General features: G+C 44.6%; 1 protein-coding gene across 1 annotated transcript in view; it reads right to left on the bottom strand.

The window, feature by feature from the left end:
* NPR2 (natriuretic peptide receptor 2) overlaps nt 1-27569 on the bottom strand; it is a 393621-nt gene that overhangs the window by 249653 nt on the left and 116399 nt on the right. The window lies entirely within an intron of this gene.

Raw genomic sequence — 27569 nt, 5'->3', positions numbered from 1 at the left:
CCCTGGGAAGACTATCGCTGGCTGCCCCAAGAACTAAAGACGTCACCTCCATCCCACCCAATTCAGACGTTTTCATGTCCCTGAGGAAGGCGAGGCTTGAAATGTGGTCTGTGTCAAGTCACGCACTGCAAGTTATATATTTTAATTGCGAAAACATACAAAGTTTGGGGACTTTATGCACATGTGGAGGGTCACAATGATGATCATATTGTGGCACCACCAGGAAGACTGAGTAAGTGTTGGTGGCCATTTTTATGAATAGGTACCCCACGTGAATATATATTTTTTCTGTTTTGAATTTAGCTATTCAGAGGTTGCCATTCAACTGTTTGAACATTACGCACACTCCATGTGGGTAAAATTTACACATTGATAAACAAGGCATGCTGTTTTATCCACTGTGTTTAAAGGCATTCCTGGAGCCAGCTGAGGTCAGAGGAAGAAACAACTCATATTGTATTACAGACAAAGCAGGTGCAAATTTCTGTGAGAGTACGTATTCCCTAGGCAATAATCAAAGCAAAGGTCCCCACTGAATTTTCTCTAACGTGGGAAGATTTGATATTAGCCCCCAGAATGCATCATGTTACACTATGTTTTACAAAGCGTAAATTTGTGTGCATGCAATTACCTGCAGAACAACTCAATATTCAAACTGCATGCATTGCTCCAAACTCTGCAGGTGTTTTCTGCCAGGTACATGTCTAGTTTTACTTTGAAAATTGCTCCAGGAAAAGGTTTTCTCAGAGACTTATGCCTGCTATTTCTGTGGCATAAAGGGAAGGACAGTAGGGCAAAGGGGAGCTGAAAGAGGAGATGGTAGAGGGCAGACAAGTGAGGGCATATTACTGTTGTTTATACTGGGTACTGGTAATGTTACTGTTGCTGTTATTCTCAACATTAATAATATTACTGCTACTGTTACCTCTGTACTGTTAATGTTACTTCTGTTACTTTCACACTTTTAATAATGTTCCTGCTGCTCTTGCTCACAGTGCTGTTAATAATGTTATTGTTACTCTTGGCAATGTTAATATTACTGTTGCTGTTACTCTCTGCACTGTTAATATTGCTATTGCTGTTGTTAGTCTTGGTGCTGTTCATAATGTTACTAAAGTTCTTACTCCCTGTATTACTAATAATCTTATTGCTGTTGTTACTCTCTGTGTTATTAACAGTGTTATTGAATGCTTTGAGCTGATAATGTTACTGTTGCTGTTACTCTCTACACTCTGAATAATGTTATTACTGTTTATGCTATTAATAAATTTACAGCGGCTGTTACTCTCTATGCTGTTAGTAACATTACTACTGCGGTTGCCCTCTATGTTGTTAATAACAATACTGCTGCTGTTACTCTCTATGCTGTTAGTAAAGTTGCTGCTGCTGTTGTTCTCTGTGGTATTAATTTTCTGCTGCTGATACTCTTGATGCTGTTAGTAATGTTACTGTTGCTCTCTATGCTGTTAATGTTACTGGTGCAGTTACTCTCTATACTATTAGCAATGTTACTGCTGATGTTACTTTATGCTGTTAGTAATGTTATTGCTGCTGTTACTCTCTATACTGTTAATAATGTTAATGCTGCTGTTGCCTTCTATGCTGTTAATAATGTTAATGTTGCTGTTTCTCTCTAGGCTGTTAGTAAGGTTACTGCTGCTGTCACTCTCTGTGCTATTAGTAATGTTACTGCTGCTGTCGATCTCTATGCTGTTAGTAATGTTACTGCTGGTGTCACTCTCTGTGATCTTAGTAACATTACTAATGCTTTTACGCTCTATACTGTTAATAATGTTACTATATTGTTGCTTTCTATCCTGTTAGTAATGTTACTGTTGCTGCTGTTGCTTTCTAAGCTGTTATTAATGTTACTGCTGCTGTTGCTCTCTATCAGCAGAACCAGCGGTCACAATTTAAAACTACAGAGAAGAAGACTCAGAACCAATATCAGGAAGTATTTCTTCATGGAGAGAGTGCTGGATGCCTGGAATGCCCTTCCGGAGGAAGTGGAAGACCAAAACTGTGAAGGATTTCAAAGGTTGGGATAATCACTGTGGGGCGGATTTTAAGAGCCCTGCTCGCGTAAATCCGCCCGGATTTACGTGAGCAGGGCCTTGCGCGCCGGTGCGCCTATGTTCCATAGGCCTACCGGCGCGCGCAGAGCCCCGGGACTCGCGTAAGTCCCGGGGTTTTTTGAGGGTGGCGTGTCGGGGGGCGTGTTGGAGCGGCACGGCTTTTTGGGGGCGGGACGTGGCGTTTCGGGGATGGGCCCGGGGCGTGGTTTCGGCCCGGGGCGGTCCGGGGCGTGTCCGCGCCCTCCGGAACCACCCCCAGGTCGCATCTCGGCGCGCTAGCGGCCCGCTGGCGCGCGGGTTTACTTCTCCCTCCGGGAGGCGTAAATCCCTCGACAAAGGTAGGGGGGGGGGGTCTAGATAGGGCCGGGGGGTGGGTTAGATAGAGGAAGGGAGGGGAAGGTGAGGGGAGGGCGAAAGCGAGTTCCCTCCGAGGCCGCTCCGATTTCGGAGCGGCCTTGGAGGGAACGGCGCAGGCTGCGCGGCTCGGCGCGCACCGGCTACACGAAATCGGCAGCCTTGCGCGCGCCGATCCAGGATTTTAGCGGCTACGCGCGTATCTACTAAAATCCAGCGTACTTTTGTTTGCGCCTGATGCGCCAACAAAAGTACGCGAAGGCGCGCTTTTTTAAAATCTACCCCTGTGGATCCATAAAGTCTAGAAGATGTGAATGAAGAGAAGAGGCATGAGAGTGGCTTGTGGGAATAACAGCTACTACCTGGTGATTAACACTTATTCAATAACATACACACGGTTAATGCGACTCCAACATTGCTCTATGCTTCAACGGCAAGAGGAAATGTGGAAAAAAGGATTTGCATTCACAAAAAAGCGGGGGAGTAGCTTGTTTGTTGCAAATAAGCCTGATACTTCACTTGGAATACATATCCAGCGCAGCTCATTGCTTCAACGGCAGGGGGGATGAAGAAAAGAGGATTTATATTCAGCAACAACCAACAAGAACTGAATTGCACAGGCTCGGTAAACAAATAAGCGTGGGAGTAGCTTGCTTATTGCAGCGGTTACTACCCCTAACCAATTAAGCTTGATCACTTAGATGCAGCTCCAGCACTGCTCTCAAGGGCCAAGAGCAACAGATAAGTATGAGAAAAAATAAGGGTGAAAGCTTGCTGGGCAGACTGGATGGGCCATTTGGTCTTCTTCTGCCATCATTTCTATGTTTCTATGCTGTTACTCTCTATGGTATTGGCAATGTTACTGTTACTGTTGCCCTCTATGCTGTTAATGTTACTGCTGCTGTTTCTATCTATGCTATCAGTAATGTTACTATTGCTGTTGCTCTCTTTTTGTTAGTAATGTTACAGCTGCTGTTGCTCTCTATGCTGTTGCTCTCAATATTATTGCCACTGTTACTGTTGCTGTCTATGCTGTTAATGTTACTGCTGCTGTTACTCTCTATGCTTTTAGAAATGATACTATTGCTGTTGCTCTCTATGCTGTTAATGTTGCTGCTGCAGATGCTCTCTGCTTAGTAATGTTGCTGCTGCTGTTGCTCTCTATGATGTTAGTACTTTTACTCTTGTTGTTGCTTTCTATGCTGTTAATAATGTTATTGCTGCTGTTGCTCTCTATGCTGTTAGTAATATCACTGCTGCTGTTCCTCTCTATGCTGTTATTAATGTTATTGCTGCTGTTACTCTCTATGCTAATAATGTTACTGTTGCTGTTGCTCTTCATGCTGTTAATGTTACTGCTGCTGTTGCTCTCTGTGCTGTTAGTACAATTACTACTGTCGCTCTCTATGCTCTTAATAATGTTACTGCTACTGTTGCTCCCTTTGCTGTTGCTCTCTATATTATTGCCACTGTTACTGTTGCTGTCTATGCTGTTAATGTTACTGCTGCTGTTACTCTCTATGCTTTTAGAAATGTTACTATTGCTGTTGTTCTCTATGCTGTTAATGTTGCTACTGCAGATACTCTCTGCTGTTAGTAATGTTACTGCTGCTGTTCTCTCTATGATGTTAGTACTTTTACTCTTGTTGTTGCTTTCTATGCTGTTAAAAATGTTATTGCTTGTTGTTGCTCTCTATGCTGTTAGTAATATCACTGCTGCTGTTCCTCTCTATGCTGTTAATAATAACTACTGCTGTTACTCTGTATATTTAGTAATGTTGCTGGTGCTGTTGATTTCTATGCTGTTAATTTTGTTACTGCTGCTACTGCTCTCTATGCTAATAATGTTGCTGCTGCTGTTGCTCTCTATGCCGTTAATAATCTTACTGCTCCTGTTCCTCTCTATGCTGTTATTAATGTTATTGCTGCTGTTACTCTCTATGCTAATAATGTTGCTGCTGCTGTTGCTCTTCATGCTGTTAATGTTACTGCTATTGTTGCTCTCTGCGCTGTTAGTAACATTACTACTGTTGTCGCTCTCTGTGCTCTTAATAATGTTACTGCTACTGTTGCTCTCTATGCTGTTAATGTTACTGCTATTGTTCCTCTTTATGTTCTTAATAATGTTACTGCTGCTGTCACTCTCTATTAACCTTTAGGGACATCCACACAGTATTGCATACTCTAATCTTCTCAAACCTAACACATTGTAACTCTTTATTACTCAGTTTTCCCACAAATACCCTAAAACCATTACAATTATTATATAATGAAGCTGCAAGATCTCTGCTAGGAACTAGGAAATTTGATCACATTACACCCTCGCTGATTTCTCTGCACTGGCTGCCAGTATAATCATGAATCTATTTAAAGTGATATTCAGAATCATTCACTCCAGTGTGACACCAGTATGATTGGTGTGACATTACAAACACACACCTCAGTGAACATTAAGATCTCAATAAAAGGACTAACTGTTCCCACAATAAGGAGCACACATCTGTTGTAAGTAAGAGGACTGTGTGTTCTCCATCACAGGCCCAAAACTTTGGAACTCTCTACCTGAAATGTTACATTTGATACCAGATAGAAAGAGATTTAAATGTGAGCTAAAAACATGGCTGTTCAAAAATGCATACAACCTAACATAAAATAATCAGAATGCAGAGAACAACAATAATAAGAAAGGCAAAAGAATTCAATTGAAGCATGGGGTATAAATTTAACGAGTGAATGTAAGAACCCCAAAGCAACACACTGGCTATTCTGTAAAATTTGCTGTGTTATTATTATATGTTGTATAGCTCTGTCCTAGATCTTTAGTTAATATGTAATGGACCATGAATGTTGATTATATAGCTATAAATGTTATTTTTGAAAACCATTGTGATCTTTACATGGAACAATCTATATAAATAAAAATGTAAAATAGTTTGGACGTAATCGATAATCTCAGAAACTACTGCACCAATTGCTTTCAAATTTGGACACAACCTTGCTTTCACTTTCGGCAAGGTTCTTCTCTGTCTAGATTACATACATGTCAAACGGTTACAGATAAAAACATGTTTTTACATGTGTGTGGGGAAAACAGCAACATCTGTTGGACAGACATGCAATACTCCTTCTACACAACAGTTTAAAAAATCACTAAAAACCTATTTATTTCAGAAAGCCTATAGTTTATTCTCTAATTCATAAAATTAACACTCACTTATCTCCCACATTGTCACTATCTACCTTCAATAGATAATATCCATAAGAAATAATACTTTACATTCAATCCAATTTTACTGTTTAAAGTCGTAGGGCATGAATGTTTATTGTACTATTATTTTAATGTTAATGTTAATTTGTTTATTTTTTAAGTTTATTCATTATGTATGTTTGGTTGTAAACCGTTTTGATTAATTCTTTTGAATTGTAAAGGCGGTTTATAACATTTTTAAATAAATAAATAAATACACGCTATCTACCTTGGGAAATGAAGCTGCTGTACTGCGCATGCACGGGCGGGAGCGCACGTCGGGCACAGCGGGCCCAACACGGCGCTGGGAGGAGCAGCGGCGGACCGGCGCAATATCGGGGCGTGGTGGTGTCGGCCGGCAGAACTTCGACACCTGGGAGGAGCTGCGGTGGTGATCTGGTACGGCTCACGTGCACGACAGGGAGGGATCCTCGCTGACCTCGCGTCTTCGGGAGCGGGCCACGCAGAACCGCACAAGAGGGAGAGGGATGGGGGGATCAGCTGGAGGGCATTGCGAGCGGGAGGGGATCAGAGTCAGGGAAGGAGATTCAGAGAGGGTGCGGTGTCACTGACGAAAGGATAGGGAGTAGGCGGGAGAGGTGACAATGAGGGAGGGAGAATGAAGGGGGCGGTGAGTGTCAGGGGAGAGACACAGAGGGGAGAGGTGACTGTGAGGGTGAGAGTTGGAGTGGGGACAGGGAGTGAAGGGGGGGTTAGTGACCAAAGGGGGAGGGGTGAGTGTGAGGGGAAGAGTTGGAGTGGGGACAGGGGAGGAAAGGGGGGTTGAGTGACCAAGGGGGAGGACGATATGTGACTGAGGTGTATGACCAAGGGGAAGGGGGAGGGGGGGGAAAAGAACCTGACTCTGCCACTGCAACGCGTGGCCGGGTACCGCTAGTGGGATATAAAATATCTAAATAAATAAATAAATAAATAATGTTGCTGCTGCTCTGTTACTTTCTATGATGTTAGTAATGTTACTGCTTGCTATTATTCTCGATGCTGTTAGTAATGTTTACTGCTGCTGTTGCTCTCAATGCTGTTAGTAATGTTACTGCTGCTGTTGCTTTCTATGCTTGTTAGTAATGTTTACACTGCTCTTGCTTTCTATTGTTAGTAATGTTACTGCTGCTGTTGCTTTCTATGCTGTTAGTAATGTTACACTGCTCTTGCTTTCTATTGTTAGTAATGTACTGCTGCTATTATTATCGATGCTGTTAGTAATGTTACTGCTGCTGTTGCTCTCAATGCTGTTAGTAATGTTACTGCTGCTGTTGCTTTCTATGCTGTTAGTAATGTTACACTGCTCTTGCTTTCTATTGTTAGTAATGTTACTGCTGCTGTTGCTCTCTATGCTTAGTAATGTTACTGTTGCTATTACTCTCTATGCTGTTTAATAATGTTATGTTGCTGTTGCTCTCTATGCTGTTAGTAATGTTACACTGCTCTTGCTTTCTATTGTAGTAATGTTACTGCTGCTGTTACTTTCTATGCTGTTAGTAATGCTACTGCTGCTGTTGCTCTCAATGCTGTTAGTAATGTTACTGCTGCTGTGCTGTCTATGCTGTTAGCAATGTTACTGCTGCTATTGCTCTCTATGCTTTTAGTAATGTTACACTGCTCTTGTTTTCTATTGTTAGTAATGTTATGCTGCTGTTACTTTCTATGCTGTTAGTAATGTTACTGCTGCTATTGCTCTCTATGCTGTTAGTAATGTTACTGCTGCTATTGCCTCTCTATGCTGTCAGTAATGTTACTGCTGCTGTTGCTGTCTATGCTGTTAGTAATGTTACTACTGCTGCTATTGCTCTCTATGCTGTTAGTAATGTTACACTGCTCTTGTTTTCTATTGTTAGTAATGTTATGCTGCTGTTACTTTCTATGCTGTTAGTAATGTTACTGCTGCTGTTGCTCTCTATGCTGTTAGTAATGTTTACACTGCTCTTGTTTTATAATGTTAGTAATGTTATGTTGTTGTTGCTCTCTACTCTGTTAGTAATTTTACACTTCTCTTGCTTTCTATTGTTCGTAACGTTACTGCTGTGTTACTTTCTATGCTGTTAGTAATGATACTGCTGCTGCTGCTGCTATCTATCCTGTTAGTATGTTACTACTGCTGTTGCTCTCTATGCTGTTAGTAATGTTACACTGCTCTTGCTTTCCATTGTTAGTAATGTTACTGCTGCTGTTACTTTCTATGCTGTTTAGTAATGTTACTGCAGCTGTTGCTCTCTATGCTGTTAGTAATGTTACGTTGCTGTTAGAACATAAGACATAAGAAATTGCCATGCTGGGTCAGACCAAGGTGTCACATCAAGCCCAGCATCCTGTTTCCATCAGAGGTCAACCAGGCCACAAGAACCTGGCAATTACCCAAACACTAAGAAGATCCCATGCTACTAATGCAATTAATAGCAGTGGCTATTCCCTAAGTAAACTTGATTAATAGCCATTAATGGACTTCTCCTCTAAGAACTTATCCAAACCTTTATTGAACCCATCTACACTAACTGCACTAACCACATCCTCTGGCAACAAATTCCAGAGCTTTATTGTGCGCTGAGTGAAAAAGAATTTTCTCCGATTAGTCTTAAATGTGTTACTTGCTAACTTCATGGAATGCCCCCTAGTCCTTCTATTATTCGAAAGTGTAAATAACCAATTCACATCTACTCGTTCAAGACTTCTCATGATTTTAAAGACCTCTATCATATCCCCCCTCAGCCATCTCTTCTCCAAGCTGAACAGCCCTAACCTCTTCAGCCTTTTCTCATAGGGGAGCTGTTCCATCCTCTTTATCATTGTGGTTGCCCTTCTCTGTACCTTCTCCATAGCAACTATATATTTTTTGAGATGCGGCGACCAGAATTGTACACAGTATTCAATATGCGGTCTCACCATGGAGCGATATAGAGGCATTATGACATTTTCCGTTTTATTAACCATTCCCTTCCTAATAATTCCTAACATTCTGTTTGCTTTTTGACTGCCGCAGCACACTGAGCCAATTATTTTAAAGTATTATCCACTATGATGCCTAGATCTTTTTCCTAGGTGGTAGTTCCTAATATGGAACCTAACATCGTGTAAATACGCAAGGGTTATTTTCCCTATATGCAACACCTTGCACTTGTCCACATTAAATTTCATCTGCCATTTGGATGTCCAATCTTCTAGTCTTGCAAGTTCATCCTGTAATGTATTACAATCCGCTTTTGATTTAACTACTCTGAATAATTTTGTATCATCCGCAAATTTGATAACCTCACTCGTCATATTCCTTTCCAGATCATTTATATATATATATTGAAAAGCACTGGTCCAAGTACTGATCCCTGAGGCACTCCACTGTTTACCCTTTTCCACTGAGAAAATTGACCATTTAATCCTACTCTCTGTTTCTTGTCTTTTAACCAGTTTGTAATCCACGAAAGGACATCGCCCTCCTATCCCATGACTTAAGAACATAAGAAAATGCTATACTGGGTCAGACCAAGGGTCCATCAAGCCCAGCATCCTGTTTCCAACAGTGGCCAATCCAGGCCATAAGAACCTGGCAAGTACCCAAAAACTAAGTCTATTCCATGTTACCATTGCTAATGGCAGTGGCTATTCTCTGTGAACTTAATAGCAGGTAATGGACTTCTCCTCCAAGAACTTATCCATTCCTTTTTTAAACCCAGCTATACTAACTGCACTAACCACATCCTCTGGCAACAAATTCCAGAGTTTAATTGTGCGTTGAGTAAAAAAGAACTTTCTCTGATTAGTTTTAAATGTGCCCCATGCTAACTTCATGGAGTGCCCCCTAGTCTTTCTACTATTCGAAAGAGTAAATAACCGATTCACATCTACCCGTTCTAGACCTCTCATGATTTTAAACGTCTCTATCATATCCCCCCCTCAGTCGTCGCTTCTCCAAGCTGAAAAGTCCTAACCTCTTTAATCTTTCCTCATAGGGGAGCTGATCCATTCCCCTTATCATTTTGGTAGCCCTTCTCTGTACTTTCTCCATCGCAATTATATCTTTTTTGAGATGCGGCGACCAGAATTGTACACAGTATTCAAGGAGTGGTCTCACCATGGAGCGATACAGAGGCATTATGACATTTTCTGTTTTATTCACCATTCCCTTTCTAATAATTCCCAACATTCTGTTTGCTTTTTTGACTGCCGTAGCACACTGAGCCGACGATTTCAATGTGTTATCCACTATGACACCTAGATCTCTTTCTTGGGTTGTAGCACCTAATATGGAACCCAACATTGTGTACTTATAGCATGGGTTATTTTTCCCTATATGCATCACCTTGCACTTACCCACATTAAATTTCATCTGCCATTTGGATGCCCAATTTTCCAGTCTCACAAGGTCTTCCTGCAATTTATCACAATCTGCTTGTGATTTAACTACTCTGAACAATTTTGTGTCATCTGAAAATCTGATTATCTCACTCGTCATATTTCTTTCCAGATCATTTATAAATATATTGAAAAGTAAGGATCCCAATACAGATCCCTGAGGCACTCCACTGTCCACTCCCTTCCACTGAGAAAATTGCCCATTCAATCCTACTCTCTGTTTCCTGTCTTTTAGCCAGTTTGCAATCCACGAAAGGACATCACCACCTATCCCATGACTTTTTACTTTTCCTAGAAGCCTCTCATGAGGAACTTTGTCAAACGCCTTCTGAAAATCCAGGTATACTATATCTACCGGTTCACCTTTATCCACATGTTTATTAACTCCTTCAAAAAAGTGAAGCAGATTTGTGAGGCAAGACTTCCCTTGGGTAAATCCATGTTGACTGTGTTCCATTAAATCATGTCTTTCTATATGCTCTATGATTTGATCTTGAGAATAGTTTCCACTATTTTCCCAGCACTGAAATCAGGCTCACTGGTCTATAGTTACCCGATTCACCCCTGGAGCCTTTTTTAAATATTGGGGTTACATTGGCCACCCTCCAGTCTTTAGGTACAATGGATGTGTTACGCTTGGGCTGAGTTCAGGGGTAGTGAACACCACCCAAAAGGGTGGCTCCAGGTGGAGAGAGACAGGGATGGATGGAAACCGTGTCTGGGTCCCGGCTGGGTCAGGGCAGACAGCAAGTAGCAGTGTCTGGGTCTAGGCTGGGTCAGGGCAGGCGGCAGTTAGCAGGGTCTGGGTCCAGGCTGGGTCAGGGCAGGAGGCAGATAGCAGTGTCTAGGTTCAGGCTGGGTCAGGGCAGGCGGCAGATAGCAGTGTCTAGGTTCAGGCTGGATCAGGGCAGGCAGCAGATAGCAGTGTCTAGGTTCAGGCTGGGTCAGGGCAGGTGGCAGAGCAAGGCAGGTCAGAAGGCCCGTAGGCCACACACACACAGAAGGCCCGTAGGCCAGACACCGTAAGCGGGGCAAGGCAGGTCAGAAGGCCCGTAGGCCACACACCGTAAGCGGGGCAAGGCAGGTCAGAAGGCCCGTAGGCCACACACCGTAAGCGGGGCAAGGCAGGTCAGAAGGCCCGTAGGCCACACACCGTAAGCGGGGCAAGGCAGGTCAGAAGGCCCGTAGGCCACACACACACAGAAGGCCCGTAGGCCACACACCGTAAGCGGGGCAAGGCAGGTCAGAAGGCCCGTAGGCCACACCCACACAGAAGGCCCGTAGGCCACACACAGTAAGCAGGGCAGAGAGCCCGTAGGCCAGACACACACAGACAGTAGAGCAGAGGGCCCGTAGGACTGCACGCACAGTAAGCAAGGCAGGGCAGGGCAGAAGGTCCGAAGACCATACACAGCACAAGGTAGAAGGCCCGAAGGCCGCGCAAGGCAAGGCAAGGCAAGGCAAGACAAGACAGAAGGCCCGAAGGCCGCGCAAGGCAAGGCAAGGCAAGACAGAAGGCCCGAAGGCCGCGCAAGGCAAGGCAAGGCAAGACAAGGTAGAAGGCCCGAAGGCCACGCAAGGCAAGGCAAGGCAAGACAAGGTAGAAGGCCCGAAGGCCACGCAAGGCAAGGCAAGGCAAGACAAGGTAGAAGGCCCGAAGGCCACGCAAGGCAAGGCAAGGCAAGACAAGGTAGAAGGCCACGCAAGGCAAGGCAAGGCAAGACAAGGTAGAAGGCCCGAAGGCCATGCAAGGCAAGGCAAGACAAGACAAGGTAGAAGGCCCGAAGGCCGCGCAAGGCAAGGCAAGGCAAGGCAAGACAAGGTAGAAGGCCCGAAGGCCGCACAAGGCAAGGCAAGACAGAAGGCCCGAAGGCCACGCAAGGCAAGGCAAGGCAAGACAAGGTAGAAGGCCCGAAGGCCACGCAAGGCAAGGCAAGACAGAAGGCCCGAAGGCCCAAGGCAAGGCTAGGCAAAGCAAGGTCAAAGGACCACACGCACAGCAAGCAAGGAAGGCTAGAGCAGGGAGCCCAGGCGAGCTCGATGCCGAAGCACTGAGGGAACTGTCAGGCAGGGCTATAAGGGAAAGCCCAGAACATAGAGAGGAGAAGGGAGATAGACTGGGCCTGTCAGGAGAGCAAGCTCTAGAGGGACCCCTGGTGGTGAGGCGGTTGCACAGCAGCCATAGCCGTAACAGGATGATTTTTTTATTTTTTTTTTATTGAATTTCAACAAATTTTACATTAAGACAATGTTACTGCAACATCTCAAAAAGCAATATAATTCCAAGTTAAACTTCCCAAACTTGGGCTTAAACAGTAACTCAATCATCTATATTATTATAAGAAATCTTGGAGAGACAAGACCAATAAAGCAGATATTGCGGTAAATAATTTCAATCAAATAAACAATGGATGATTTTAATGATAGGTTACAAATTTTAACTAATAGATCAGAAATTTCATTTTTTAGTTCCTTCAGTACCCTAAGATGCATACCATCTGGTTCAGGTGATTTGCCACTCTTCAGTTTGTCAGTCTGGCCTACTACATCTTCCAGGTTCGCAGTGATTTCGTTCAGTTCGTCTGACTCATCACCCCTGAAAACCATCTCCAGAACTGGTATCTCCCCAAGATCCTCATTAGTAAACATGAAAGCAAAGAATTCATTTAGTCTTTCTGCAATGGCCTTATCTTCCTTAGGAGCCCCTTTAACCCCTCTATCATCTAATGGTCCAACCGACTCCCTCACAGGTTTTTTGCTTTGGATATATTTTAAAAAGTTTTTATTATGAGTTTTTGCCTCTATGGCCAACTTCATTTCAAATTCTCTCTTCGCTTGTCTTATCAATGTTTTACACTTAACTTGGCAATGCTTATGTTTATCCTATTTTCTTCAGATGGATCCTTCTTCCAGTTTTTGAAGGATGTTTTTTTGGCTAAAATAGCCTCTTTCACCTCACCTTTTAACCATGATGGTAATCGTTTTGCCTTCCTTCCACCTTTCTTAATGTGTGGAATACATATGGACTGTGCCTCTAGGATTGTATTTTTAAACAAAGTCCAAGCCTGTTGAACACTTTTAACCTTTGTTCCTGTCTATGCTGTTAGTAACATTACTGCTGTTGTTGCTCTCTATGCTGTTAGTAATGTTACTGCTGCTGTTGTTCTCTATACTGTTAGTAACATTACTGCTGTTGCTGCTCTGGGTGCTAACATTACTTGTACAATGTTTGCATGTCCCCTACATCCCTTAGAGCCTTTCCTTCCTTCTATCCTTCTAGCTACACTGCTTTGCTCACAGTGATATCCGCCAGCCAGAAAGGTTATTTGCCAGCTCTTGAATACAGTAGCATGTTAAGCCTGCTCTCTTCCTCTGTGCTGCCCCAGGTCCCACTTTGCTTTGTGCTGTCTGTAAATCCTTCTGTATTCTCTTTCACATCCATTCCCTGGCCACTGATATACGGAGTCAGGCACTGGAAAGCGGGTCAGTGTGGAAGGCGTCAATACACCAAGCACAGAAGAGAGGGAGGAGGAAACCCTGCAAACTGATTGGTTAACTAGTTGAGCCTATAACATGCCTGGTCAAGAATGCATTGGGCTCCATTATCGATACTAACCAGACAGAGGAGAGCATTATCAGGGCTTGAAGATGTCACAAAAGCTGGTGCACTTCCTTCTAGCTTCAAGAGCCAGTAAAGCTTTGGTCCAGGGACCAGCTGCCTTCTCTCAGCCAATCTGGTAAATCTCAAAGAGCACACCCTGGGGGATGGTCTTCCTTTTCTGCCCTTCCATGGAGCAAAAGAAGGTGGCAAAGCTGTGCACTGGTGCAGTTTCCAAACTCTCTATCTTTTGCCCAGCTATTTAATTCCTTGCAACTTCTATAATGCAAGACATTCCCACGAAAACAGTCCTGAAAGCAAACTCTACTGGGGTACTTTCTCTCAATCCCTACCTGCAGTCTTGGAGGTGGGAGTAGCACCCCAGGACGTCTTGGTGAAAGGATTTGCTTCCAGGAATTTGCTCTGAGATGTTGGTCCCTTGCAGAAGGTGCACACTTTCAGAATTATGCAAACTGATTTGCTGGCATTTTTTTTTATTTTGTTAAGCTGTTCTTCAATCTGGACCCAAGTGTCTTGCTGAAAGCCGGTGATGGGAGCTGGGACCCTCTCAGCTTCCTTTCTATTTGTTTGCTCCTGGACAGTGCTGGAAACAACACAGAGTCCCATCCAGCCCAGCCAAGGTGCCTGAACCAGGCTCTAGAGCGGGAGGCTCCATGCCACTGCAGTCTCTGGCCTCTCTGCGGAGACTGCAAACGAGAGGACCAGTGATTTCTGTGACATGGACACCTGTCCCTGGGAAGGGACTCTCCACACAGGCCACCACATGTCTTTCAGCTTTTTAAAAAAAATGTTGAAAGCAGGACATTCGAGCTTTCCGTTTTCAAAATAACTATAGCATCACCTCGTCCTCCATGGAGTCAAGTGGCAGGATGTTAACCCCTCACACACACCCCTAACTGTAAAGATCTCAATCTCATCCAAAAGCTCAGTTCACGGATCCCACGTTAGAATAGAGGCTGAGATTCAAGCAAGCCATCACAGCAGCCTGGCAGCCCCACCACTCATCTCACCATCCTTCAGAGAGTCAGGAGTTCCCTTCACTCCCAACCCGAGCTAGATTTAAATCAGTGACCGGGTGATGAAAGTTTCTATAACCCTGTCCCAATTCTCTTGTGCCTTCCAGTGCCCAGGAGGAACCCACTGGGCTGAGGCATGATTATTATCAACACTACATGAGTAGCCATGATCTCGGCACAAAATATGGGAGGCTGCAACTTTAGGTCAAAGCATGATATGGAAACCCCAACACCGGACATTTATTACTTCAGTGAGTCTTGAACTATTCAAAGGCAATCCACAGGGAGAGGGAAGGAAGGAAGACCTAGAGAGTTCAACCCCATAAACCAAGACGTCTTTGGGAGGCTGGAAAGTGTTTGGGAGATGGGATGAGGGAAGAAACTGAGAATATTTATTCACCTTCACATTCCACCACTTCAGGTACTTGTAGATATTTCCTTATCCCAGAGAAGTGACAATCTTATGGGCTCATTTACTAAGCATTTTCCCCATAGACACACAAGAGACCTAATCTTGTACCTGAGGCAATGAAGGGTCACAAGGAACAGCAGTGGGATTCCAGCCCTGGCTTCCTTAGTTAATAACCCATTGCTTCACAGCAACACAAACTGAAGCTGCTGAAGGTACCTTGGTCTGCTTCTGGCCCAAACTTTAATTTCATGATCTGTGATGTCACTTGAAAGCCTCAATGCCTTTAGCAGCCTTAATCTGAATGGCTGCCTGTACTCGGCCCCTGATATGCTCAATAGTTTCTTTGCTATTATTCACTGCATGTACTGATGATGCTTTGGGCCAAAAAATCTCAAGATTTGCATAGCTACACAACACTCAATAATGGAGAGAGGAAGTAGTAGAGAAGAGCTGAGTTTTTAGCTGACACTTGGAAAGTCAGACAAAGATCCAGTGACGTATTGTGAAAACTGGGAAAGATGGGCTGAAATATGTAGGACTGATAGAATAAAGGTGAAGACATAGGGGGCTTAGGAAAGATGGTAGCAGAATCATGAAAGACAAAGAATATTCATAAGAAGGGGTATCAGATAGTATCCTAGTAGTTAGTGGCAGATAACAACCTTTGGCCCACCACATCTACTCAGTTGTCTCTAATTACTGCCACTGCAGACCCTATTCAGTCTCAGGTCATCACCTTTCTTACCCTTTCTGCTTCTCTCCATATCTGTGCCAAGCAGGCTTGAATTTTCTCACTCTTTTGGTTGATTTTTATTTGTCCTGGATCTGCTGTTGATTGGAGGGCCAGCGAGGGGAATTAAACAGAGATGTACTATGGGAATAAGTAGGAAGCTGGTAGATCAACCATGCAGTCGCATTTTGTACTTCCTGCAGAGCATGAAGCGCATGCAGGGGCAGAGTCTGGGGGCAGGGACGACTAAAATCTAGATTTGATGAATACTGGAGCTTAATGTTGACGAAGAACGCCAAACTGAGTGATTATGGACAAAGAGACAGCTTGAAAAGTGAAAACAAAGGAGACAGACGAGACCCTTGAGGAAGTGTAAAGGGAAAAAGGATGTCAGAAAGACAAATTTCCATCCTGAGAAACATGAAAAGAGAGATTGGAAATGTAAGTGGAAAATCAAGAGGACAGAGGAAAACGACCCAAAGAGGTCCAGGTGAAAAGGAAGCGCAATCCACTGAAACAGGTGGAAGAGGAGAAGTTGGATGGGTCGGGGCAGAATCTAAGAAACGTAAGAGGAAAAGAGAGCAAGAAAGAAAGGAAAACAAAGACCTGGAGGAGGAAAGTCTATGAATAACCGGGAGGAACTGGAGATGGAAAGTCTGAGAATAAAACCGGAACAGTTGAGATTCTTTGAATTCATCTGGTGTGAGACCTGAGGATGGACGCCATATCAAAGAACAGAAAGGAAAGCGCGATACATTTTCTGGGTATTATTTAGTTATTTATTTCCATTTCAGATGTCGCCTTATTGTCGTGCTAGATCTCAAATGCACAGGCAGAACTGTGTCAGATCGTCCCACACTCTACAAAAATCTGATAGCACGAGTAAGGGTCAGAGAGAAAGCGGGAGGGAGAGGAGTAAGAGAGAGAGAGGGACAGAGAGAGAGAGAGAGAGAGGGACAGAGAGAGAGAGGGACATAGAGAGAGAGAGAGAGAGGGACAGAGAGAGAGAGAGAGGGACAGAGAGAGAGAGAGAGAGGGACAGAGAGAGAGAGAGGGACAGAGAGAGAATGCCAGTGCCCCAGAGGGATACAGAGTCAGTAAATTATTAACTACATTTTCCCAGTGGCACTCAGTGGAATTATATTTATTAGAGAAAGTCTGTAGACAGTGAAAGAGCCGGGTGGAAATCTCGAACAAAAATAGATAGGGATAAATATAGACTTCAGTTGAAAGTATGTCAACACATGATAATGGCAGCTAAAAAAAAAAAAAAGTATTTTATCTTGCGTTCAGATTTAGCAAAGAACTAAAGCGCTATTTTCAATAGTAAATAACCTTGTGAGCAGGGCTTCACCCCAGATAATATTCCTATGGTTGGGACTGATAAATGCAATGAATTTGCAGATTTTCTTTATTTAAAAGGTAGACAACACTAGAATAGGATTTGATTCTTTTCTTAAAATAACTTTTTCTAATTCCTAAATAGATGTACAGGCCTCTGGCGACAAGCTGCACAATTCTCTCTTACCAATAACTGTGAAACGGACAGAACAGCTCTTGTCAGTCTCAAAAGCAAGCAGCCGCTCGTCAATCCCTGCCCCTTCCATGACTAGTAAAAGAGAGTAGCTCTGGTCTCCAGGAATTTATGACGGTGACTTATCAATGCCTCTTTGAAGGAAGGTTGTTTCTCTACTAAATTAAAAGGGACATTCATTCGCCTGTCACTTAAAAGATCTGGCCAAGATATTTCCCTGGAGCAGAATCACAAGCCAGTGGCGAATACTCCCTTTATAGGTTAATTAGTAGAACAGGTGGTAGTGAGCCAACTAGTAACTAGCAGAACTCTTAGAAGATGGCGTCATCCCAGATCATGGCCCGTCTGCTTTCCATTCTGGCTGTGGCGTGGAATCTGCCCCTTTTGGGTGGCAGGAGGTGGCCAATGAAATTGGCATAGCACCCCCAAGCAATACAGGAAATGAAAATAAAATCAATTAGCTCAAAAAAAGCAAAACAGATGACTAGGAAGAAGAAGAGCAAACCAAGACAATAAAAGTTGAAAACCTGTGACCGCGAATGCTCGTAGTCTGGGAAATAAAATCCCAGACCTGCAGGTCTTAATGGTGGAAGAGGATTTGGACATTGTTACTGTTGCAGAGCCCTGGTTCACTGAGTCTCACGATTGGGATTCGGCCATCCCAGGCTATCACTTGTTAAGGAAGGACAGCGAGGACAGAAAAGGGGGAGGGGTAGCACATTATGTCAGAAACAATATCCAAGCAACTGAAATACAAGGGGCGTGGGGTAGAGAAGAAGCATTATGGGCCGTCCTATAGAAAGGAACATGGTGCTTCCATTTACATGGGTGTGGTCTACAGGCCTCCGACTGAAACAGCAGAACTGGACAGAGATCTGGTCGAAGACATCCAAAAGGTGGGAAAGAAGGGAGAAGTGGTGCTCGTTGGAGATTTTAATCTGCCAGATCTGGATTGGAGCATAACATCTGGGTTAGTGCAGTGGATCATGAACCAGCAGACCAGGGTTCAAATCCCGCTGCTGCTTCTTGTGACCTTGGGCAAGTCACTTTACCCTCCATTGGGTTGGGTACCTATAGTACCTTTGAAGTGCCGAAAAGCAGAATATAAAAATCTTAAATAAATAAATAAGAAGTTGAGAGTTGCCCTTTAATGGGTTCTGTTTAAACAAATGGTGATGGAACCCATGAGAGAGGATGTGATACTTGAACTGATGCTCACAAGTGAGGATAATGTCCCAAAATAAAGGACTATTGACTGTTCCCACTATACACAAGTAAGAGATTGTGCATTTTCCATAGCGGGTTCCAAGCTTTGAAATTCTCTACCCAAGATGTTATGTGTGATACCAGATAGAAAGAGATTTAAATGGGAGCTAAAAACATGGCTATTTATAAATGCATATAGTATAACTTAAAACATCAGAATGTAAAGTTACTTACCTGTAACAGCTGTTCCCCTAGGACATATGGGTGATATCATCAGATGGCACCCAGCACGGAAATCTTTTGTCAGCTTCTAATAACTTTGACTGGCAGACTGAGCATGCCCAGCCTGCTGCTATCCGCGCATCCACACGAGGTCCCCCCTTCATTCTCATAACATAGCACAAATTACGAACGAGAAAAATAACATAACAAACCAAATGTGAATCCAACATCGTGGGGAGGCGGGCGGGATTCCTGAGGACCAACATCCTGCTGTCCTAGGAGAACTACCCGGCAGGTAGGTGGCCCGTAGATACATCCCTCTGGAAAGGGCCCAATCCCAGACCTGTATCGCTTCCTGGAAGAGGAGGACGGAGCCCGTACCACCCTGCTTGTTGAGAGACCGTTTTGAATTTCTCTCTTACAAGAAATCAGTTTAATGCCCTGAGGTTGAGGAAGGGGCACAAGCCACCATTCCTCTTCGGAATGAGGAAGTACCTCAAGTAGAAGCCGTGGCCCCGCTGCTCATGGGGGTGGAAAGTTCCGATTGAAGGATGACCTGATGGGTGGACGAACCCCACGATGGACATAGGGGAGTAGTTTCTGAGAGCCTGCTGAAGTTGGCGTAGCCCTGGCAGACAATGGAGAGGACCCAACAGTACAAAATGATAGTTTCCCAGCGGCGGGTGAAGTAAAGGAGCCTGCCACCGACTAGGGGATTGACTGCCAGGGGAACAAGCATTTGGCTTGTGCTCCCTCACCTCCAGTCAAGAACCGGCAGACAGGGCCTGCTGGGGGGCCCTCAGAACCCGCTGCTGCTGGCCGCGACCTCTAGGGTTAGACTGAGGCAGGCGAGCACGAGTGCTGGAAGAAAGGTAGAAAGGCTTGCGAAAGCCCAGCTTGGAGGACTTCCTGGAGGAGGAAGGGCCTTCAGAGGGGCTGGCGGAGAGTTGCTGAAGAGTATCATGCTGATCTTTCAGCTGTGCCATGACCTCTTTCACCTTATCCCCAAACAGGTTTTTGCCTATACAGGGGAGGTCCGCAAGCCTGTTCTGAACCTCCGGTTGGAGACCTGAGGCCCGGAGCCAAGCCAGCCGTCTGGCACGACTCCTCCAGTAGCTAGGCGGGCTGCGGTCTCAAACATGTCATAGGTAGACCTGACTTCGTATCTACCCACCTCAAGCCCCAGCTTGGCAATGGCTGCAAGAGACTCCTGCTGTTGCTAGGGGAGGCCATCTGCAAACTCTTGAACCTGTTTCCATAGGTTGCAGTTGTATTGGGTCATGTATAGCTGGTAGGCCGCAATACGGGCCACCAGCATAGCCCCCTGGAACAACTTCCTCCATATGCCATCGAGCTCCCTGTGTTCACGCCCCAGAGGGGCAGAAGCGTGTGTCTGGGAGCGTCTGACCTTTTTAAGTACGGACTCCACCACCGCTGACTAGTGGAGTAGGTGCCGCACTTCAAAAGCTCACAGCTTGCTGTACCAGATAAGTCGCTTCAGCCTTCCTGTTAACCAGGGACACCAACACCAGATGTTCCCACATAAGGAGGAGGAGCTCCTTAAAGATGTCGTGGACCAGCACTGCCATTATCTCTTTAGGAGCATCAATGAACTGGAGGACCTCCAGCATCTTGTGATGGGTATCCTCCTCAGACAGGAGCTGGAAGGGGATGGCCTCTGCCATGGCCCTTACGAAGCTGGCAAACGACAGGTCTTTGGGCGGAGATGAATGCTGTTCCTCTGGAGGGGAAGGCTCCGAGAGGGGGTTGTCTGAGAACTTGGAGGACGAGTCAGAGGAATCATCACCCCATGGGTCTTAGGGACCCTCTTCCTCGCTTGGGCCCAGATACCAAGGGCAGGGATCGGGAGGAGCAGAGGGCTGGGCCCCAAGGGCACTGAAGGCCATGCGGACACCGGCAGCATCGATGGAACACCGGGCATCGAGGAGGGCATCGGCCGTGGTACGCCGGGAGGAACCGGCGGTGGCCCAGGGAACCGCAGGCAAGGGCACACGATCCCCAAGGTCTCATCCTCCTCGAAGGACCCAGGAATCGGGATCGCTCCAGTGGAGGGCATCAGTGGCCGAGGAGGCATTGGAGGCCTCTCGGGCACCGGTTGCGTTAGTAGGGCACCAAGAAGGACATCCAGTTGCTCCAGCAGGGGTGCGAGCATCAATGGCGGAGGCTAGGGCACTGGTATAGGGGCCAGTGGTGCCGACAGCTTGACTCTCTGTAGCACTTTGAGCACCGCCAATTGCACCCTGTGGTCCAACTCCTCCTGCAAGTCCTGGGTGGTTAGGACTAATGGAGGGGGATGAGGTTTCGCTGGCACATCCTTGGAAGGATCATGAGGAGGCATGGCACCCAGCACCGTTGCCGGTGGGGAATGCCTTGGGCTACCGGGAGCACCAGAGATGGGGCCTCCTGTGGCCAGTGCTGCTTCAATGGTGGCTCGGCAGCCGCCGATGCTGCTCTGGAGCTGGAACCATGGTGAGATGGTGACCAGTGTTGATGCTTCCTGGATTTCCAGCGCTCGGCCTGGTCTTTCCCCGGCACTGAGGATGACAATGACCCCAAAGTTAGGGGGAGGGGAGAGACCACCGAGGATCGATCTCCCTCTCCCCAATCCTTAGGAGTACTGGAGAGTGAGACCACCAGGGGAAGAGACAGGGATGGTTCCCCGCGGTCCTTGGGCGGCAAGGATACCAAAGCCAAAGTAGAGGTTTTGGAGAGCTGAAGAGCTTCTCCATTTTGTCCAGGTACGCTCGACGCCCTTTGGATGTCATACGAGGGCCCCCAGGCAGAGGATACTCACCTCATGGGGATCCGTGATGGACATGGTCTGTGGGCACTGGGGGCACTGTCGAAAAACCTGACGATGCCATTGAAAAAAGAGGCCATCGTGTGGTCGATGTCTGATGGGCACCACAGTGTGGAAGTTGGGGATCGAACTGTGAAGAATGAAGGCAAAAGCCAAGGGTACTTACCGAACGGAGCGTGAAGAGAAACCTGATGCAGAAAAAACCCTGAAAGACCAAAAGCGATTTGGAGCTCCACCACTGCGAGAAAAGAAGAGACTGAAGGGGGGCCTCGCGCGGATAGCAGCAGGCTGGGCATGCCGGACGTCACTCAATGTGAGGACTGCCATCCTGCTTGTCCTAGGAGGACTGCAAGATCAATTTAGATGAGAGATATTAATTAAAACATGAGGAATAAAGCATAATGAGAGAACATAAGAATCTTAAAACAGTATATAGACCATCATGTGCTAATTGTTATATTATTTTCCTGTATTACTTGCCTTGAGTCTTAGATATTTAGTAAGTAATTTAATATATATTGAAATATTGCATTTTCATTTGAGCTATGTTAATTCCTGCTTATGAATGCTATGTAAACTATCAAGATTTGTTTATTAATAATTATGAATGTGACTTCTGTAAACCGTTGTGATCATTATATGGAACGACAGTATATAAAATGTCTAAATAAATAAATAAATAAATGTCTGGGTAGATGCTCAACCAGTGATCATCAAACAGTTTAGTTTGATATAGCAAATAGGATACAGAGAAGTCACATGGAGATCCAAGTTTGGAATTTAAAAAAATACGGACTTTTTCAAAATGGGGTCATATATGGAGGAAGAACTGGAAGAGTGGGAGAAAATGGATGAGATGGAACCACAGTGGGCCAAATTAAAAGGAGCTATTACAAAGGCAACAAATCTATATGTTGGAAAAGTAAAAAAAGAGTAAGAGGAAAAAGAAACCAATCTTTTTCTCAAAAGAGGTGGCTGAAAAAATAAAGGCAAAAAGAACAGCATCAAGAAGTATAAAGGATCCAAAAAGAATAAGACAGGGAAGAATATCTGTTAAAAGTGAGGGAGACAAAGAAAGAAATCAGGAAAGAAAAAGACCAAGCAGAAGAAAGGAGGAAGGCCTGAAGTGGTAGAGTGAAATTGAAAGGTGACTAGAAGCAATGTGTGAGGAAAGACAAAGAAATGGCAGAAATATTAAACAAATACTTTGTTTTGGTGTTTCCTAAAGAAGACCCTGGAGAAGGACCGTTGCTGGTTGCCAGGAGCATGGTTGACAGTTGGGTAGACGCAACCCCATTTACAGAAGAGATTGTATGGGAGGAACTAGGAAAACTGAAAGTGGACAAGGCCATGGAGCTGGATGCCGTACATCCCAGGTTACTAAGAGAGCTCAGAGCTTAGTTGGAGAGTCTGTTGAAAGACTTGCTCAATAGATCCTTGGAAATGGGACAGGAGAAAAACAGAACTGGTCCTGCTTCACAAAAGCAGTAGCAGAAAGAAGGCTGGAAATTATAGGCCGGTCAGCCTCACTTCGATGGGGGAAAACCTAATGGAGATTCTTCTCAAGGAAAAGAAAGTGAATTAACTCCAGTCTAGTGCGTTGCTGGACTCGAGACAGCATGGATTCACCAAGGTAAGGTCCTGTTAGACAAATCTGATTGATTTTTTTTGATTGAGTGACAAGAGGACTGAATCAAGGAAGAGTGCTCAAAGTGATTTACTTGGATTTCAGCAAAAGTTTTGATTATGGTGCCCAGGGCCAACAGAAGCATTCGGCAAACTAGGCCTGAGCCTAGGGTTCTGACCATTGGAGGGCACGAACCATGTGGGGTCATGAGCGGCGGTGCCAAAGAGGAGTGGAGATTCGGCATTTGAGATCGTTATGCTATCTTTGAAAATTAAATGGGGGGGAGGCTGCAGATTGCCCCTCAGAGATCAGTAATTTCCCCACCTCTGTTTCTTCCTTGGTAAATTGATCAGGGAGCTTGGACTTAATTGCATTTCTTTTGCCAATGATTTCCAAATGTCTATGGAATTTGACAGTATTTGCCCTGAATCAGAGCAAAAGTTTAACAACAGTAAGTCAAAGGTGGTTGACGATATGAATTAAACGGAAAGTAAACACAAAGAAGCCCCAGTTTTCCTGGGCGACGAATCCTTATTTACTTACTGTTATATCCAGATTAATCTTGGAAGGTACTATTCTAACTTGGTTCTAAGGTCTGTATTTTTATTTAAATTTGTGTATCGACTAAAATAAACACTAGGCAATGTACAACAAATACAAGCATAAACGTTACAACACAGTCGCAACACACAAATACATTTATGGATTTTATGGATTTTATGGATTTAAAAAATCCATAAAAAATGGGACGAACCCCATAAAGACTACTGAGAGCAATGTTTAAAGTAAAACCCTGATATCTAGTTGTAAGCTTGCTTGAATAACCAGGTCTTCTTCAACATCATTTAAAAAGTTTTCAGGCTATCTGCCATATGTAAAACCTCTGGCAGAGCGTTCCATAAAATCGGGGCAGCTACAGAGAATGCGCAATCTCTGGTGCAGCACAGCCGAGCATGGCGCACGGAAGGTACATCCAATAGGCCCCTTTCTGAGGAATGCACTTGGCATGTGGGGCAATATAGGTATAATAACGCATCACCCCATAGTGTCGGTGCTGAGGAGATCAATTTAAAAGTGGTAATAGCGATTTTATATTTAATTCGTTCTGTTGTGGGAAGCCAATGGAGTTTCATAAGCACGGATGTGATGTGGTCACGTCTTCTGCAACCAGAGATAAAACAAGCAGCGGCACTGAGCAATAATTGCAAGGGTCTGATAATCAGATCAAAATTCTAGGAATAATTAGTTTATCTATAGACATATGATATTCTGCCTTTTTTCATGAGTGTCCTCAAGATAGATTACAAAATAAGTTTTATTCAACAGTTACAGTACTTAGGTTGAAGGTCAATTGCATTCAAAGTTCAAATTTACAATGCATAGCATTGAGGGTCCAGTGTGTATAATTTATAATCCTTACTTGACGGTTCAGGTAGATAAGGTCGGAAAGACTGTCTCCGCTGAGGAGACTAAGGGAAGGTGTGGCCAAAGAGCCAAGTCTTAGCTTTTATTTCCTGAAAGTGAGGTAAGGCAGCTCGAGGCGTAGGGGTAGCCCTAGCTTGTTCCAGGTCATGCATACTGAACTTTCAACATCTGCTCACATTTCTTTGTTGGGTCTCACCTCATTTGCTGATCACTGTATTATTTATCAGCTTTGTTGGTATCTACCATAGGAAATTTAATTACAATAATCCATGCCTTAATGTCTTCTAGGCTGGATTACTGTTATTCACTTTCAGTGGAATTACCGAACAGACAGTTCCAGAATCTGCAACTGGTCCAGAATTTTATTGGGTCTGCATCCATCTGACCACATCTCACCCGCCTTAGCTAAACTCTATTGACCCAGTACAATACCACTGCCAATTCTAAATGATGCCCGTTAACTCTAAGGCCATCCAAGATATGATGGACCTTGAAATCTTCACTACAGTGTCGTAGGCCAAACTCTTTGCTTCTATCAGGTCTAATTGTTATCTGCTCCTTCAATGTCCAATGTTAAGTAGGATGGCAGAGGTAAGAAGAATTTCTAAAGAACTATACCTGACTAAAGTTTATTCTTAGATTCAGGAAATTGGTACGGGCTTGGTCCTTCACCATTGTATTCACCTGCAAACATGCTGGGGTTTGCTTATTGTTTACTGTATGTTAAGCTTTCAGTGTTTTTAATATAATTTTAAAAAATTACTATTAGATGGTGTTTGAAAATTGTGATTTGACTGGTTTGTCCCATCCTTACAGGGCCTTCTCATACCATGACTACCTTTGCAGCAAGAAACCCAACAGGTGGCGAGCTTCAGCACCTTTAAACATTGGTCAACTTGTGGATCTTTGACCCTATAAGAAGTGATTTTATGATGTGCCATATCATGACTGTTAACATTTAGTATGGAGAGGAATGATGGCCAGGATGGTTTGGCATCTCTGGAAGCTTGCTGCTCCTGAGGAAAATTCATTTTGAAATGTGGACTGCGTTGAGCAGAACATGAGCATTGAGCATTAGCACATAGCTTAGGAGATGGCCAAAAAATCAGTATTGATGCTAAGCTTTTTGGAATCTGCCTAAGATTAGAAAGACGGAATACAATTGTTTTAAATAAATACATATTTGAATTTGTGATATATTGTGCATTTCTGACAAAGTTGTAATTTTGTTATGCAGTATGCACCTGCTGGGAGCCTTGAGTGATAGAGAAAGGGTGGGAGGGAGAGACGTAAGGGAGAGAGGAACTGTCAGAGCACAGCTAAGTGAGGAAGAGAGCAGAAGAGAAAGGGTAGGAGAGAGAAGTAAGAGAAAGAGGATGTGAGAGCACAGAGAGAGGGAGAGAGCGAATGTGAGAGCACAAAGAGAAGAGAGAGAATGTGAGAGCACAGAGAGGAGAGAGAATGTGAGATCACAGAGAGGAGAAGAGGAGAGAGAGAATGTGAGAGCACAAAGAGGAGAGAGAGAATGTGAGAATGCAGAGAGATTGAGAGAGAGAATGTGAGATCACAGAGAGGAGAGAAAGAATGTAAGAGCACAAAGAGAAGAGAGAATGTGAGATCACAGAGAGGAAAGAGAGAATGTGAGAGCACAGAGAGAGGGAATAAGAGAATGTGAGATCACAGAGAGGAAGACATACAATGTGAGAGCACAAAGAGGAGAGAGAATGTGAGACCATAGATGAAAAGAGAGAATGTGAGAGCACAAAGAGGAGAGAATGTGAGAGCACAAAGAGGAGAGAGAGAATGTGAAAGCGCAGAGAGAGGAGAGAGAATGTGAGAGCATAAAGAGAGGGGAGAGAGAGAATGTCAGATCACAGAGAGAGGAGAGAGAGAATGTGAGAACACAGAGAGAGGGAGAGAGATAATGTCAGAGCACAGAGAGAGGGAGGGAATGTGAGAGCACAGGGGGAGAGAGGGAATGTGAGAGCACAGGGGGAGAGAGGGAATGTGAGGGCACAGGGGGAGAGAGAATGTGAGAGCAGAAAGAGGAGAGAGAATGTGAGAGTAGAGAGGAGAGAGAGAATAGAGAGTACAGACAAAGGAAGAGATAGAATGTGAGAGCACAAAGAGGAGAGAGAGAATAGAGAGTACAGAGAAAGGAAGAGATAGAATGTGAGAGCACAAAGAGGAGAGAGAATGTGAGAGCAAAGATGAAAAGAGAGAATGTGAGAGCAGAAAGAGGAGAGAGAGAATGTGAGAGCACAGAGGGAGGGAGAATGTGAGAGCACAAAGAGGAGAGAGAAAGTGAGAGCACAAAGAGAGAGAATGTGAGAGTACAGAGAGGAGAGACTGGAAGAGCACAGAGAGAGAGAATGTCAGAGCACAAAGAGGAGAGAGAGTGTGAGAGTACAGAGAGAGGAAGAGAAAGAATGTGAGAGCACAAAGAGGAGAGAGAATGTGAGAGCAAAGATGGAGAGTGAGAATGAGAGCACAGATGGAGAGAGAGAATGTGAGAGCAAAGAGGGATGGAGAATGTGAGAGCACAAAGAGGACAGAGAGAGCAAGAATGTGAGAGTGGAGAGGGAAAGAGAGAATGTGAGAGCACAGAGAGAGGAGAGAGAGAATGAGAGAGCACAGAGGAGAGAGAATGTGAAAGCACAAAGAGAAATGAGAGAACGTGAGATCACAGAGAGGAGGTAGAATGTGAGAGCACAAAGGAGAGAGAATGTGAGAGCACAAAGAGGAAGTGAGAGCACAGATGAAAAGAGAGAATGTGAGAGCAGAAAGAGGAGGGAGAGAATGTGAGAGCACGGAGGGAGGGAGAATGTGAGAGCACAAAGAGAGCAAGAATGTGAGAGCAGAGAGGGAAAGAGAGAATGAGAGAGCACAGAGAGAGGAGAGAGAGAATGTGGAAGCACA

This window comes from Rhinatrema bivittatum, chromosome 1 (genome assembly GCF_901001135.1).
Source record: "Rhinatrema bivittatum chromosome 1, aRhiBiv1.1, whole genome shotgun sequence".
NCBI classification, from domain to species: domain Eukaryota; kingdom Metazoa; phylum Chordata; class Amphibia; order Gymnophiona; family Rhinatrematidae; genus Rhinatrema; species Rhinatrema bivittatum.
The sequence above is the reverse complement of the archived record's forward strand: the minus strand, read 5'-3'. Positions and strand labels throughout refer to the sequence as shown.